At 37.2% G+C, this 18,168-nt stretch overlaps 1 protein-coding gene across 2 annotated transcripts in view; it reads left to right on the forward strand.

Moving 5' to 3' along the window:
- The window catches only part of LIPC (lipase C, hepatic type), a 63,724-nt gene that overhangs the window by 27,067 nt on the left and 18,489 nt on the right, over positions 1-18,168 (forward strand). The window lies entirely within an intron of this gene.

Below are 18,168 nucleotides of genomic sequence, written 5' to 3' on the forward strand. Positions count from 1 at the left end.
TAGATAAAACATGCCAACCAAAGTCAGAAGCATGAGTTATAGTGTTATATGCTCCACCTATGCACAATATGGGAAAGAGCTTTTGACTAACTAGAGTAGTTAAGAGGACAGTGCAGAATTGAATTCCTAGGCAGAAATTCAATTCTGCACAGAAAGGTAATCTCCATATTTGTGCACTCAGGTTTCCTTCTCTCCAGATACTGTTGTCTCCTCACATTCACAGAGAACCATATTTACAAGATTCTGATCTGCAGCAGCACCCAGCTGTTGCAGTACACTGTGGAGTGCCCCTGCCCAGACTATTACAGGCTCAGGCCCATGGTTCAGCCTCCTCCCTTTCTATTGCATGCCCTAATGCAGCTACTTGGGCAAGAGTGTCAAAAGGATGACCATTAGGATTTTACTCACACAGCTGTTGTCATAAATGATTGCATGATAATTCTGATTACGCATCTTCTGATGCCTTTGTCACATCTATACTTTGCACAGAAGGGCTGGAAAAATCTGTCATTCTGACATTGTTCTAGTGCTTTTTGTAGGCTTGCCATGTTCAGCAAGGGCAGCTGTTCACCAAGAAGCAAAAATGGCTATCTGGCTGTTCAGTTGAGCCACTGATCTCTCTTCTGGGCTTGTGAATGTAAGAGATGGCAATTTCTGGATTGATAACAAACTGTTTCTTTCCCCCACATTGCATTCATGAGACCTTTTGGCTCTGCTGTGTCCCCTCTCAAGCATTAAAGAGGAATGTGCTTCCAGCTGTCCTCTGAGAGTCTCATTAGGTTTTCCCAGGCACTTCTATGAAGTTTCACATTGCTGCTCAAATACAATTGGTCTGTAACTATTTGGAGAATTTTTAACTTCTGAGCCTACATTCTTTGTGCTAGTCAAATGAACACAGAGATTATAAAATCAGCTTTCCAGGCACTTTCAAAGATATTTTTTTATTAGCATAAGAAAAGTAAGGGAAGATTTGAGCGGGCTACGTTGATACTTTTCACAGAATAATCTTCAGCAAATTAAAATGTAAATTTTTCTACAATCACTGCTTTTGGGTGACAAACTTTTTGCTTAAAGTCTTTAGCTGTGTCCTGCTTCCATTTTGATTTTCACATTTGGAGTTTTTGGGAGCACTTGCCTGATCAGTTCTGTGATCTCATTTCTTTCTTACTCCTTATGCTGACTTACCTGATTTCTGCAAGAGCCTTTTTAGCTTGCTAACCCAACAGCAAACTAACCCAGTAGAAAGAAAAGTGAATTTTCACATGTTGGCTGAGTGAACTGAATCAGATGAGTGCAAGAGTCATGGCTGCACTGCTCAGGAATCGGGGAGTGGGACCTCCGAGTTCTCTGTTATCACCTCCATGGATGTACAAGTCCTAGGACCAGACCTGGGCCCTGCCTTGGGAGCAGGGGGTTCCACCCTCATCAATGCTGTATACATCTCAGTAAAATCTTCATGAGTCTTATTTCCCTACAGAGCAAAGTATGACAGTGCACATCCTGGCACCAAGCTTGGCATCACAACACACTACAACAGGCAGCATACCATCCCTGCCCAGGAAACCTCAGGCAGGGATCCTCACCAGCTGAAAAGCATTAGTGCCAGCACAACCTAGTACCTCTAGGAGCAATAATTTCTGATTCTGAATGTCTCCACTCTCAGTGATGTATGCCTTCTTCCATTGTTTTTTGTACATCCAGTCTTGCATCTTTTTTAAAATTAGCTCCAATGTGCCAGCTGAACACATAAGATTATCTTAAGGCCATATAAAATTTATTTAGAGGGACACATACCTAAAGACCCCAGAAGTGAGGCTTAAGGACATGAAAAAGACATGAGCCAAGCTCATGAAAAAATTCTGCTAAATCAGTGTTTCTCAGGGGAACAAAAACCTGCTCCCCTAATCTTCTTGGATGGTTGGTAGCATTTGCCACAATGGGGATCCTATCCTGAATAGGCCTCTGAGTACAACTAGAATGCAAATAATAATTCTCAGAGTTATTACATTCAGGGAAATTACTCTGCTGTACTAATGTGTACATTACATATTATTTATATAAGAGTCCAAAAAGACTTGTTAAATGAACATCTTAAAACAAGTAGAATGTAGACAGGCTCAATCTAATCATTTACACTTAGAAAGAACAACACAGCATAAACTCATCAGTTTCTCTTTTACATTGATCGCAATATTTTAAATTAAAATAATCTCTTTCCTTTCCATATTCCTTTCTTCCTAAACCATTGTGAAAGAGTTGTACAAGGCTCTCAGTGATTTCATCAGTGATACTGCTCCTGGCTTTTTACCAGTTAGCTAACATGTTCTACCCGTTGGTGGATAGGTGACTATTTCTGCATAATAAAAACAAATTGATGGAATCACTCAGAAGCACTGAAGACTACAGAATTTGGACATTAGACACAAGCTTTCTTTCTCATGTAATAAAGTCTCAAAAATAGTGTGTTTTTTCAAAGCCAAAAATCTTCTATAAGCCTACGTCATTTGCCAGCAGATTTATACCTTGCCACTGTATCAATTAAACTGAGTAAGTAGCTATCACCACTATCAGAATTTTTCTAATATACATTAGAATTAATTTTACCTTCATGTTATCTGAGCTGTTCCCAAAGGTGGCTAGTTTGTAACACTGAAGTGGCAGAAGGCAATGCAGAGGCTACAGAGAGGTTAACCTTGACTTCGGAGAGGCTACTGTGCATGTCTGTGACAGATAGGGAAATGAAACGAATAATTTCACTGATCAGCTAATACGTTACCCACTGCTTACTTCCCAAGCAGTATTATTAATTACTTATGTGCAAAGCATCCAGGTTCACAGATGGTCAGCATACAGTGCTTTTAGTGATGGCATCTCATGAGATGTCCTTTCTCAAGGCTCTGTGTGCTAACTCGACTCAGATGCTGATTTACTGAGATTTGAAGGTATCACTTGTCTACCTGTCCTTTTTCTTCTAAGCTACAACCGGACTACTTGGAAACTTGGCAAATCAGCCTACTTATTAGGGAGCCAAATTCAACATGATCAAATCCGACCTTTATCATAGAAGGGACAAGCCTGCTATGAACGTCTCATGTGAATCTTGCAGGAAAGCATCCATGCACTGAGGTCCACTAATTAGCCAGCTGATTGTCATCTCCTTTTCACCAAAGCAGTTGTAATTCAGTAATACCATATATACATACATTGTGCTGTTCACACTCACTTCTTGGGCATGAAAGAAACCAGGAAATTTAAAATCTAACAACAGTATAGTAGTCAGAAGCTACATCACTAATCAGCAAGCAAAGCTGTTAAATGGACTAATGTTTCTAGTGCACTAAGCACTACAACAGCATAGAACACTCGAGGTGAAAGTCCACAAACTGGTCAGCACCCATGAAGGGTACTAAGTACTCCCAGCTCCCACTGATTTCAAAAGGAAATTTGCAGGCCTTTTGTTACCCTTGCTGTTGCGTGATCAACTCTGAACAACTTCCTTTTCACCATCTGGCAACTGAACTCGATTCTTTGTTTGTGCTTTCCAGGCTGTCAGATTTAATATATCCATTGTTTAATGATCCCATTCTCACCTTTAAGTTTATGGCGGATTTTTCTGTTCTAATCATAGCAAATATCACAATCAAAATACCTACATTTCTACTCCTGGAAAATGAGACCTCATTTAGCAAAACAGATGCTCCTTTTGGAAAGATTTTGTACTTCCAACTTATAAACCCCACAAATTTAGTGAAATTCAATATTGTCCATGTTTGTTGAGTTTTCTCCACTAAAGCAGATCCAGTTTGCTTTGTACACTTCAGCACACTTTCACTGTGCTGCCCTGTTGGATTCTGTTGAACAGCTCCTGGTGACAGAACACAAGGCTGTTTCATTAACCATCCACCAGCAAATCTAATAACGTGAAGAATTTCAACAGCTCATTCATGGTTCAGTTAATTTATGATAAATTTCTCCCCATCGAGATATCACAAGCAGAGATGAAAGAAACTCCAGAGAACAATTTCTCTTCTCGTATTCATACATTTGTGAAGCTCAAAGGAGTCTAGAGAGAATGAGCAAGAGCAGCTGATGAATTAAGACAGTTTGCGCTTCCAACATGGAAAATAATTATAAAATAAAATTCCATCGTGAGTAGGAAAACAATGTCATGGGGAAAAAAGTATTTTTGCTCAAAGTATATTTTTTATCATCAGGAACATGTTGTTCACAAAAAAGGCACTGACTGACTGGGAAACTGAAACACTCTGTTCACAGACCAAAACCATCATGGCCAGCATAAGCATCCCTGGGTTGTTCTACCTCTGCAGAACCCTTTGTCTGTCTGTCCCTGGCTTTCAGTTTGTTCTGCTGACAACTCCTACTTAGTGCAAATTATTGGGAGACACTTTGTGGATCTGGAATTCCAAACTTTCAAATAATACTTGCAGTTAATACATTTATTCATTTTCCCAATTGTTTTGCAATAGGCTTTAGCAATCTATAATTAAGACATATTAAATTGTGTGTGCTTTCAGGTGTCCTAGAAAACAAATACATAACAATTGTACTATAATTCATTTTGGAACATAGTGATTTTGTTCATCAATGTCTATGTATTCAAAATATGGAAAGCAACTTCACTCTTCACAGTTTGGTTCATGTCATTCTGCAACTGATAAACAACGAACATGTAAATAAAAAAATAATCCAACTGAAAATGAATGTTAAAATTTCCTTCAATCTGACATACTGTTGTCAAAGCCCAAACACCTAGGACTGCAGGAACAGACAGAACAGATCAAACCAGAGACACTCTAAAAATTTGGTCAGAGAGAAATCAATACTGAATAATCCAGAAGAAAAAAAAAAAATTTATCCAGGAAATTAGTGGTTGACTTATGCCCTGAAGAATGAGACTTTGTATTCCTCATATACTTTTATCCCCTAGTTTAAATCTGGATTTTCTCCTTCCTACTAGCTGCCTTCAGTGAGCAGGCTTTGGACGACCTGTAAAACTGGGAAAAAAAATATATGCAGTATAAAGCCTGATCACAGAATTTTCAGGAAGAGTCATCTTACCAGTTCTTGCTTTATCTTAACCAAGGTTTCAAGCGAGCAGACAGCACTTAAAATCTTCTGGCTCCAAAGGAAGGAGGAAAGGAGAACAGATTTCAGAAGAGCTAGATGAAAGGGTTAAAGAATAGGCTAGCAAGAAACACAGAAATCCAAAGAAAACAAATAGTCCAATCCTATTAGGTGCTGAGTACTTGCAACACCCATTAAAATGAAAGGTAGCTGACAAACATAAATAATTTCCTGAAATCATGTCCAAAGGAACAGTCTCTGCCTTTCTGTGATGGTACACACAGGAAAAGGTCCATCATTTTAGTCACTGCTTGGTCAACAAAATTTTCTGTCTAAACATCCTTTTTAAAAAGAAAACCAAAAAACCCAAAGCAAACAAAACAACAAAAAGCCCACATGCTTCTCTCTTGCTTTTTGTGCTTGCTATTCTATGGGTACCTGAATTTTTATTAACTTTTCATACACTAATGCATACAAAATGACTAAAGAAAGATGATGAACAAGTTATGTCTATGAACCAACCACATCCTCCAGCTTTATTCAGATTAGTCTCACTGAGATGAACTAGGGAAGATTCCAGCAGACCGAGAGGATTCTTCCAGTCCTAGCATCTCCTATGCCTTCCTCCTCCTCTGTCCCTGTGAAGCCAGCATGTCCCTTTCCTCCAGAGATCCAAACCATTACGGTGCTAAGGGGCATAAGCTAGCAAGGGCTATTCAAAGCATGGCTTTTGCCACTCTTTTTTTTACCGGATGCTCAAGATACCAGTGTTAAAAGACATCTTTTTTCCTCCCTGTGTTTCAGCACTGGGTTGAAGGGTGTTAACTATTAGGCTTTAAGTGGGGCATGCATTCGCTTGTGTCTCCAGAACAATGTTTACATTAACAAACACACTTTTCAAGCAGGCAATGGCTCTTCAACAGTAAAGCACTTTATACAGATACAGACACTAGGTCATGGCAAAAAGCAAGCTATAGATACTCAGGAAAGAGCAAGAGGGAGCTTCTTAAATGAGAGATCCTGACTCATGGGAAGATTACATTACTCCAAATAATTACTGATTCCTTTGCTACATATGCTGAATAGACATCCTTTTGCAGCTCAAATCAGCAGTCATCATTGCTTGTACTGTGAGAAAGATTCAGAAAGAAACTAGCTTAGTCACCCTGTAGATACAAGCATTTTCAAGGTTATCCAAACTACTGCAGCTGCTCTGTTAGCATGCCCTTCACCTGCACTAAGAACCATGCTCTGGGCCTGTAAAAAGTGTTCAGCAATGCATGGATGCACAGCGAAGATTTAGAAACATTCATGGACATTTTATGTATATGGTCTCTGAATATCAAACACTTGAACCTTCTAATACAAATGCCCAAAGTAATATTTCATTCATATTAAATGCTGTAATAATGAGGGGAATGTCATATACTTTATCAAGTACATATAAGCATTGTAGTATTTATACATAGCATTTAACAATTGTGTATAGATTTTTATAAATATATATATGTATGTTTCTGTGCGTGTATGCACTTTACACAACACTAGGTAAGATAATTATACAAATTACATAGCTATAATAGATAATTATGAACTAAATGATACTATAACATATCATTGGGTACCATTTTACTGCCCTGTAATACATATTTACTGCTACTGGTTTCCAGATTTTTGGACTCAGAACCGCTTCAAAACCTACAATTTTTTAAGTCACCAGGAAACAAAACAAGTATTTCTTTCTCTCCCCATCCCAAATTTGGAATTTTACACCCAAAATCTAAATACTGCCAGAAGCCCAGAAACAGAATTCTCACTGTCACTGTCGTAACATGTTCAAATTCCAGCACTGAGTGCCCTTGCAGTGCTGCCAAGAGGCAGCTTTCTCTCGCTTGAAATTGAGATTTAAGGCTTTGAATGGGACACAAATCAGCTGCCTAGCCATCTAACTTACTGGACCTTAGCATCATGACTTTTAAAATACATTTTTGATCATTTTATACATTTTGTCTCTATGATTGGAATCACAGTGTGCCAGGGTGTCTGGCCTTACGGGTAAAGGGATAAAACTCCTAATAAAAGTTTTATACGCTGTTAATCTTTTTAATGACTTTTCGCATTGTACAATGCATATAGTATTAAGTATTCCACAAAATAATATCTTGTACAATAATTTTCACAGGACTCCTGGAAAGGCCTGCAAAGCTCAGCAACAGCTTTACCAATTTTGATAATGGCTCACCCCAAACTTATGGTAACAAATCTTTGTAGGACACCATTACGTGACCACTTTTACTAAAAGATAGAGTTGTACTAGAGTACTAGACAAAAGTACTCCAGGAATTTTTGCAAACTACAGCTCCAGCAATAGCAAGTGTTATAATCTAGACTCAGTTCACCTATACAAGGAAAATCGTAACAAAAATTGTATGACAGCAATAGTAAAAACTCTAACACTGGTTCAGTATGCAAAATATACTTTAAAATATGTCCACAGTAAATTTTTCTTCCTCTTAAAGAGTCTAATTTGAAAAAGAATTTAATTCAGTGTTTGATAAGAAGTCTCATTTCTGGACATAATTGCATGGAGGTAACTTTTGTAAACAGTGTGCGCTGCAGAGGTTTTAGAAGAAATAACGACAGGCATCCACTGTAAAAGATGAGTTTGGAGAAACTCAGGATACACTTAAAATGATCGAAGCCTTTTGGTACCATATCAGTGAAACCATCAAACTCTTGCTTAGATGAACACACCTAGTGATTGTCAAAGCAAACAGTTCCTATGTGCTGCAAAAACAGGATTTCCCCTCAGCTATTTTGGCTTAACTAAGGCTTTCAGACAAAACCAGTAAAAATAAAACAACTTTATAAAAAAAAAAAAAAATCAAAGGACACAATGGAAAAAAACAGGACCATATCTGAGAGGCAAGAGAAAAGGAAACAAGAAGAAAGGGAGGAGAGGGTGATTAAAGCAAAATATAGCTCCCAAGAACATATCCTTAAAAATTTTCCCAGTATTTCCTCTAAAATACAGATTTCTTAGAAATATGAAAATTTTAAGGGATCAGATGCCAAGTCACCACTCTTACACTGAGACCTTTGGATGCTTAGTCCTATTCCTTGAATTGAACAAAGGCCACTTTGGTAGACTGGGATTTAGTTATACTCAAGCTAGGCATATTCCCTCACTTAACCAATGGGCTGCCTGGTGCTGGAGAGCTGTTTCATCTCTTCGTAATTGTTACTACAGCCCTAAGGCTAAAACTCATCCAAATTCCCCTTTTTTTTTTTTCTCCTTTTCACTGCAACACTCAATCATCTTCCATGCACCACTGACCTCTTCATTTCCCACTGCCTTTCTGCAAACTGAGACAGGCGTTTTGTCTTTTTCCGAGTATCAGAATGGTGCCAAGCATAAATATTCACAAGGGCAGTTTGTGAGAATAGCCCGTACCAAAAATTCATAAGTAAACCTACAATTCACTAAATTCCCTGTGCAGACAAGGCTGGCTGTGCATATGAATACTGTGCCTCCACCCACCACCTACCAGCTCGGCTCTGCCTTCCAGGGAACATAGCTGTTATGCAGCAGTCTGGCCGGGAGGATTGTCCCGTGGCCCAGCGAGTGAGTTTCACTCAGTAACGCCTTCCTGTGCTAATATTCTAAAGATTCTAATGTTTCTATCTTCTCATTCTTGTAAGTTCCCTGTTATTTTTTTTCTGAGCTTCGAACACGTTCTTGCTGCGTATATTTCATTTCTCCTCGTCCTACAGCATGCTGTGATCCAGAAGTTATGCTGAATTTCTGACATAGCAACTTGGCACCAGACAAGTGATTTCACTGCAGCATCACACAGCAAAAAAAGTAAGGCCATAGGAAGAAAATGAACTTGCACTTCCAGCACAGCTATCCTAAAATACAACTCCAAAAATGTCTTATCTTTTGCAAGACTGTCTTTTTTTTTTAATCAAAATTTACACCTGTCATGATAGTGTGAGTATATGTGAAATGGTTCCAAGAGATATGCACATAAGTAATAGAGGTTTTCTCCTGGTCCCTTAGAAACAAAACTGAAGAAAACAATGCTCTGAATCACAATGTTATAAGCAAGCACGTGTAGTTTTGAATCCTTTGATCTGTATTTCCTGTTTAACTCTTGTCCGCCTCTTCCAGGGTAAGAGCTGACTTGACTTTTTACTAGAGCTGAACAGGAAAATATTTTCATATCCCAAGAACATTTTCCAGCCCAAACTAGATAAAAAGCCAAAACTTCAACAGCAACAAAACTGCAAATCAAAGCTCCAAACATTTCAACATAAATCTAAGTCAAAAGTCATGCCAGGTAGCTCTACATCAAACATAAGAGTCGCTGTAGTGGATGAAGCCCAAGGTCCATCTAGTTCAACCACCTGCAGTAGTGACCAAAAGCAGATGCATACTCAGCAGGGGAAGTTTACATATACATATAGCACTTCCCCCATGTACTCTCCCAGTCATCAACCGTTTTCAGTTCACGGATCTCCTGAGTAAGGGGTGGTGTCTATGTGTTTAGTAATCCTCATTGGATCTCTCTTACATAGGCACTTCCAGTTTCCAACTAACCTTATATCAATGCTTAATACCCACATCATACCCAGCGAGGAATTCCACACATTAACTACACATCTCAGGGAGAACCATTTCATCATCTTTTGCTATCAAAATATTTTATCATCAAAATAATCCTTACATCTTGTACGGGGAGAGACATAGAAGTGATCCCTGTTCTATTTTCTCCATGCCATTCATGATTTTATAGACCTCTATCCATATCACTCTTAGTTGTCTTGTCTCCTGGCTGAAGAGTCCTAACCTACTTGGCTTCACATTTCTCATTACTCATTTGCCCCTTCCTCTATCTGATAACATCGTACGAACAAATATATTTCATCCAGGCAGTTTGTGACTATTTCTTCTTTTTGCTTTTAATATCAAGAAAAAGGAAATGTAAGCTCCAAATCAGGCATCTGAATACCTTGGTAGAAACCCTGGCCAAAAAAATTTATTCATGCATATGTTTGAAAGGAAGCATTTTCATGAAGGGCAAAAGTATTTTTTCCAACATTTACCTGCTCTTAAATCTTATTTGAAACTATTAAAGTTTTGGTTAGGTAACAGATGGAGGAGAGATGATTATTTGTTAACATTAATTTATAGTAACAATTTGAGATCTAGATTATGTGATAGTCCAAAGCGTTCCTGGAAAGACATACTATAATGATTTTCCAGTATTTTTGTTCATAAAATTCAGATTAGGTCAGATTAAACCATTGGGGTACTAATTTCAATTTAGCAATTATGCATTGCACAAGTAGCACTTAAACGTTCATATTTAGAAGTATTTTACTCTAGATAAGGAAACTAAGAGGACAGCATATTTGTTACCCCATAAATAATGCAAGCTCTTCAATAGTTGTGTCGTTGATGCCTCCTTCTGCACCCTTTTCAAGAGAGAAGAGAGAGATTTGGAGGTATTGTTCTGCACAGGGCATCAGCCCAGAACCCAGCAGCTGAGTTCTGAACAAAGAGGCACTGCTGGTTTCTTTGTGCACTGGTTTCCCTGTTCTTTGCAACAACAGTCTCACAAGCTTATTGACTATTGTACTTAAACTCACATTTTTAATGGAGAACTAACTAATATTTTTAAATTATGTCATAATGAAGGATAGAAAAGAGGAAAAGGTTATTCACCTAACTTAATCAGACAATAAGAGATATATCAAGCTTTTCAGAATCAGCATTCTTCCATGAAGTTTTCACCTGATATAAAAAGACAAAAGGAAGTTAACAATTTGGAGGGTGGGTGTTATTTCTTTGCCTTCTGTTCCAACCATCACTTCAATACTTGACTCTAAATAAAGGACATGTGAAAAACAAGTTTTGAAGTTTCACATAGTAAAGAAGGGAAGAGAAAGATTAAAAGAGTAAGGCACAAGAATCAAAAAGAGGTGATTCTCTGGAGAATTTTGAGGCAACCCAGTGTTCAAAACCAATGACAAACAAATTTAGCAAGAAGAGGAATAAAAATACATATTCTAATACATGTAAATAATAAACAGATAATTTAGAGGAAAGCAAGAGGATAACCTACTAGTTTTTGTCTCTTAAAGGACAGGTTACACTACATTTACTTCTCCCTCTATTGAAACTATTAAATATAAATGCATTATTTGATTCATGGGTGACTTAAGAGATACATCTCTGAATAGTTGAGACACACAACAGCAAGCAGAAACCAAAACATGATCTTATTTAATCTGTTTCATCACCTTTTCCAAGGTTTTTTAGCAAGACACTTGTTTTGATATTCTCATTTTATTCTCCAGATCCCCAAATACTCCCATTTAAGGCACTCTGAGGAACTGAAACTGTATCTGTCTCTACCACCTGCCCAAATGCTTTCAAGAGAGGCAATTTCAAGCAAACAGCAGCAGGAGGTACATAAGTAGAAAATTTAAAATGAACTGACAACGGTCTCTTATCAATTATTTTGATATAAGCAACTTCTGAGAGTAGGTTGCCCTCCTTTATGTCTTAGACCACCAAGCAAACAAATTGTACTAAACAATGATCTGTACAGAATACTCTGAATATATTTTACAGTTCTTGTATATGCCATGAATTCAATGCTGAGTATTTTTTCAAACTACTTTTCCTTTGGAAAGCATTCTAATTTTAAAAAAGAGAGGGAGAAATATCATCTAGGTCTAAACTCCTTACTAACATGTCAATAACTTTTTAAAAATCATAGTTCTGCTATTACCGAACAAGACATTACATTCTCTGCCTTCTCCAATTCCCTGCACCCAGAAATTAATTCTGAATAGAAGTAACCAGAAAATGATAGGGATATAGATCTCTGCTGACAGTTCTAACATTGTAGTTGCTAATCACATCTGTAAACAAATTTCCAGGTTCCTCACCCCTTCCGCAAATAGCCCAGGTAAATAGAGAACACAGAACCTGGGAGGTCCAGGGAGAGTCAAACAGAACAACCTTCCCATTGTTAAACTGTGGGATGAGTTTTTATGGATTATCTCAGACCACTGTGTCTTCCACAGTGCTTCAAAGCATGATAGCAGTGTCTGATAATAATGAGCCTAGGAAAGATCAGCTGTATTTAGACACAAAAAAAAAAAAAAAAAAAAAAAAGATTTCCCGATGTTAATCATGTTTTAGTAAAGAATTAGAAATTTGACTTTTGCTAGACATTGGATGGGTCTGATTTTCAAAGGAAAAAAGTATCCTCTGCACTTTAATGGTAAAGAATCACAGACAATCATCCCTGATAACTAAGGAGCTAGTTTTTGAACAGGCACTCATATGCACACCTTACACTGACAGTATCATTGTCTCACTAATGAAAACAGGGTACCAGTTCCAATGAATTCTTCTATTAGCCTCTTTCTAAACACATCTTTCTTCCAGTTCCAAGAGTCACTAATGCCACCTGCTAGTAGCATTATCTGGATGATTTGAAAGCCATGAAACACAGGAAAGAGAGTCAATATGAATGGCGTGGGTTTATGTGCTCTCCTCTTCATGGATTTTTCAACAGATGGTTAAAAGTATGTTAACAGAGGGTTAACAATGGTTAGTTAACAGCCTCTCCTCTCCCTTTAGGGCTGTTTGGGTACAAACTACACTCATGGTGAGTTTGTTGACTTATCTTTGGTATGCGTGCATGCACATAAGACAGGAGAAACAAGAAATGACAGCTCAGAAAACTATGATACTTTTCAGACAGAGCATCTGATGCTGAGAAAAATATCACCTACTCATCATTCATTTAAACTTGAACAAAAAGGGAAGCTTTTTCCAAAAAGTCTCCTTCTAAACAGACCTCATCATTTTTAATCCAATTGCTATAGATTTTTCTTGCTTACTTGCTATTTTTTCATTCATTCTTTTGTGAATGATACCTGCTTTTCATTTGGCAAGGTGAGCAAGCTAAGGAGAGTGAAAATACAAAGGAACTGCATGAGGATATAAAAAAATTTAAGCACAATGACAATATACAAAGAAACCAACCAACCTTACTTTTGACTGCCTTATCTTGCCTGGGACTCTGGAGCAATCAAAAGGACCTAGATCTCCCAAAAAACACTCCATGTTATAGAGTTCTCACCTAGGAACTACACGATGTGGAACTTTCAATGGTTAGTCAATGGCATCCAAAAGCCTTGAGCTGACAGAAACAATAAAAATCAGCTTATATACAAAAGCCTTAACTACTAATCTCAACAAAATAGAGGATGGACCACACCCTGCTTCAAGATACTGCTGTAAATCAGTAATATAAAAGCAAACAAATGCTAGCCTAATGTTTCCAATCTATTGGATTGGATACATTTTTAAATAGCAGAAGTCCAGTCCTGATTTTGTGTCAGCTATTGTACAAGAAACTTTGCCTAAAGAGATATAAAATGCTTAGGTAAACATAGAGCAACTGAAACATGCCATTTATTTACATTTTACACACTATTGCTTAAATTTTGCAGGATTTTCAAATTTAGGAGTCCTTTACCACGTGTGTTCTAATAGACTACTACTTCTTCGTGTCATTTTGTGTCAGTTGCAACAAATGGCTTTCCCTAGAAAGCATGCAGTCTGGAGGTTATGACAGGCACTGCTAAACAAAGTAAAAGGGATTAGTGAAGAGGATTTTCTATACCCAACAGGAACACCGACAACTACACTTCTAGCAAGAATAGCTCTAAGGGAAGCATTTGTCAAATTGAGAGACCTGAACGCTTCCATGTCATTAGCTCTTAAGTGATAAAAAAACATCTGGCTATTGGAAATGAGGGGATCTCTTATATATTCAACTTTCCATGGCCCAAACAAAAATCATTAATATGTCACTGCCTTCGCTCAATTTCACAACAGAATTCTCTAATTCTGGGGACCACGATAGCTGTGTCGCTTGTTTCTTAAATGCGTTGGATACTGGTCACACTACATTAACATCACAATACATAAGCACTCTTTTGGAAACATTTCCATGTGTGAAAAGCAGTAAAAGTCATCCAAAAGATACAGGAGATTTATTAAGGCTCAGACAAATCCACTCAAGAACACGAAGGGAGGCTGCAGTAACAGTCAGAAGGCAATCAGAAAAAAAAAATGTTGTCTCTAGGTAGTGGGGTGTGTATGCATGCTTACATGTATGATTTTTAAGTATACTTAACATACCAGCAGCCCAAAGTTCAGCTTCTGTTCAGGTTTACTTAATTAATTTTTCAATTGCCTATGGATTAGGTGACTGCCATTGAAACATCCTCTTCAACCCTCTTCAGTGAGACCTTATTGAGAAACTCTTCCTGTAGAGTTCCATGACAGGAAGAAGGATGCTAAACTATTTTTCTTAGCCAGAAAAGCTACTTTCATTAATTGGGAATGCCAATTTTAATCAAAGTTTTTATGCTGTATCATAAGATGAATTTGAAATGTATGACTTAGCAAATGTTAAAATTTTGCTCTTAACATTATATAGTCTTATCATACCTTTGTCCTCATTCCTGACACACCTTTAAGCAAATTTTGTGGTGTGAAGCAGATATTTTGTAGTTGTATTTTTATGCCCAATCAGACATGATATAGAAAGAAATATATTTAGATTCCGGACCTTGCCAAAAAAAAGCATGTGATATTTCATGGTTTCAAACCCTGGCCAGTGTCCAGACCTTTGTCTAGTTTCCAGTCAAGTTTTCATTTACAAGTCTTAAAGCATTACTATCACATCTGTAAATTTCAGAAGAGACCCCAAAAATGCCATAGTTAAGAAAACCATATGCCTTCTCATCTTTTGGGGTGATTCAATCCAAGTCAGTCTCCTGGATTAACCTGCTTCTACAGGTAAATAGAAGATTTAGTTCAAATAATCTAAGTTTGGTCCATATGGAATTATCATTATTACTATTTGCAAGACCTCTTTATACGGAAAAAATTATTTCTTCATATTTACTAGCTTTCTCATTATTCTTCGTATGCTTTCATCTTAGTTTGGAGCTCGCATTATTAGAAGCAGGACAGGCATCACCTAAAGCAATAAACACTAATAATGTGAATAATAATTAAATGCTCACTTTTGTGAGAAAAAATAACTGAACTCTTATCTTGCACATCCCAACGTGCATTGCATTCAGATGGCTACTAGACCTACTACCAGGTATGTAGGTGTGTCTCCCTTTTTTTTTTTTAATTGGGATTTAAAAAAAAAAAGTTTCATTTTGTTCAACTGGGAATCACTCTTTTGGTTTTACTTTTTAGTAAGAAAACACAATTAACTCAGGTCAAATCTAAAAGTGTTTTGGCTTGTCTGTCAAAACTAACCCCAAAACATTTTACAAGAAACTTTGCTATATTACAGTTAAGTGATGTTTACAAACTCAGCCTTCAGTTACAGTCTTTACTGCACCTCATAGAAACATCATTAACACACAGTAAGGAAAGGTAAAGGGCTGAATCTCCTCCAGGGTATCAAGAAGTCACAACAACATTTCTTGCTTGTGATTACCATGCTGCTCTGCGTGAAGGTAATTTACGATAGCATATGGATCAGTGTGGCCATGTTGCATTGCCTTTCCTGAAAGAATTCATGTTAGAGTAGGATCTTCAGAGAAAAAGGAAATTAAGTCAGCAAGTCACTCACCCAGGTAAGGCTAATTTTCCAAAGAGAAACTCTTTGGAGTTTCAGAAAGATCTTGGCATTCTTAGCTGCAACTAGCATGGGAAAATTTTTAGCAGTTTTATTCTGTTGTTTTTGTAAACTGACCTATGAAACTTTGCAGTTCCCTTCGATTATGTCACTGAGTCACTGGTATGACATTTTTAGCAAGAGTCTGTTGTAGACGCCAAGCTCTTCAGACTCTATTTCCTTCTCCAAGTCATTACATGGATTAACGGATTGAAGCAGTTCTTTGCCTAATAACACAACATATTCTATTGGAACTTTTAACTTTTGACAGCCATGAAGAAGTTCAAACTGTATTTTTAATTCCCTCTCTCAGACTTACTGGCAAGCCAAAAGCTCACCCATTAAAGCACCACAAGCACTGTCACAGTTGATGTATAAAGAAAACAGCTATTTATTAGACTTGTTTTCTGTAGTATGTACAAACAATATGGAGAGTAACAAAGGGCCTTTGCATTGCACAAACACCGAGAGAGCGAAAAGAAAATGAAAACAAGGCATAAAACAAAGAAAGGATGTGTACCATGGAACAGTCACAAGTTACTTTTTTGGGTTTTGCTTTTCTTTTTGTGCTAAAAATAAAACACAATGCTTACCTTTGTGTAGAGACTACTCACCAAAGCCTGAATAAACCGGAGGTTAAGAATATCAACATCATTAAAACTCTTTCCAATTTTCAGTTCTTTATCTAGATGCACTTTCTCCTAATATTACTTTCTTCAGAAAGTGAGTCTTCTTCCAGAAAAAAAATCCAACAGAAACGCTCTTAAGTAGACATGGTAACAGAGAAATGATCAGACTTAGTCCTAGCTAGCTATCATAATTAAAACTGCCATTAAAGAAAAATGTGAGATGCTGAAGCTAAGAATTTTGGCAACCAAACCTTCACTAACTTTGAAGCTTTTTAAATTCCAGCTCTTGTAAAAGGCTGAACAACTTTCTACAATAATGTTTCCTAGCTATGAAACATACCATTGCCTGGAGTTATTTGGAATGTACAATAATTAGCGACAAACAGAAAACAGTGCACATCCAGTGCAGTTCAGTTTGGGAGTTTTCTTGCCAGAATTTCCATACACTTAACCAAATTAAATATGCTGTTTGTATTGTGTCTTATCATTATACTAAAATAAAACCTTGAATAAAGTTTGTAACAAGACTGATATGTGGCAAAAATACAGTCTGATCTAAAACCAGCATGCTTCCACATTAGGGCTCTTTGTACTGTGCATTATAAGATGTTACTATTATGCAAATATATAAATATGGGAGATTCCCATCACTGAATACGCACACTTGCAGAATAAAGGCTCATCTGTAAATGTATCAGAAGTACCTTGTAAATTATCAAAATCTTGTCAAGACAACAATGTCATAGAACCTCAGGATACATTTGCAGATATAATACAGAAATGAATATGCTATGATTTTAGATGTTTTCTGAATACATCTACAGACATAAGGGTTGTGATGTACAAAAGAAATTAAATGTGCTGACTTAGAAGGTAAAATACAATACAATATTTCTAATACTAATGTTATATTAAGGAACTTTTATGCAAGAAAAATATAAAAACTAAAATTTAACTACTGCGAGTTCTGTTCCAATGCAGATCATTTTAACTTCGTTCTCAGTGAATAAAACACTTCATTTTCACCTCTGAGAATATTTCATGATTTGTTAGGCCTAATTAAAACAAAAGCCTCCTCCCTGGCCATTTTAGTGGTGCTGCTGAGCAGCTGTTGCAGCTCGAATTGGTATCACCTGAACTTGGTAACAAGAGCTATGCACACTGTTCTGTATGTGGTTCATAAGTGCCTTAACTTATTGGCACTAACATTCTCTCTTCCTACCGAAAACATCTTCCTTGATGCATCTTGGAATTATATTTTCCTTTCTCACAGCCAAATCACAGCGGTGACTCAGTCAGTTTTGTTATTGATTACTACAGTCAAGTCTTTTTACCTTTGTGTCACTTCCAATTTATGAGCCCCATTTATAGAGAAATTCCTATCAGCTGTATGACCTTGCACTTCATAGTATGAGATTTCTACCTGTTTCTGTTGGTGTATTTTCAAGGTCATCTAGCTCTTAGCAGTTAACATTTTGGTCTCCTCAATATTAGCAAATGCCTCCCAAATTTTGAGAGTCTTGTACCTTTCCTGCTTGCTTCTTTAATAAAAATATTAAAACAAGATTAGCCAAAAAACCAGTCCCCAAGGAACTCCATTAGTAAACTCTCTCCACTCTAAAAGTTTCCTTTCCAACACAAAGAACTGTAACCTCTCATTTGTCTAGTTCATCACACCCTAACTTTTCTTCTACTAATCCTCAGTTTTTCTAGCT

Source organism: Aptenodytes patagonicus, chromosome 10, assembly GCF_965638725.1.
Source record: "Aptenodytes patagonicus chromosome 10, bAptPat1.pri.cur, whole genome shotgun sequence".
Classification (NCBI taxonomy): domain Eukaryota; kingdom Metazoa; phylum Chordata; class Aves; order Sphenisciformes; family Spheniscidae; genus Aptenodytes; species Aptenodytes patagonicus.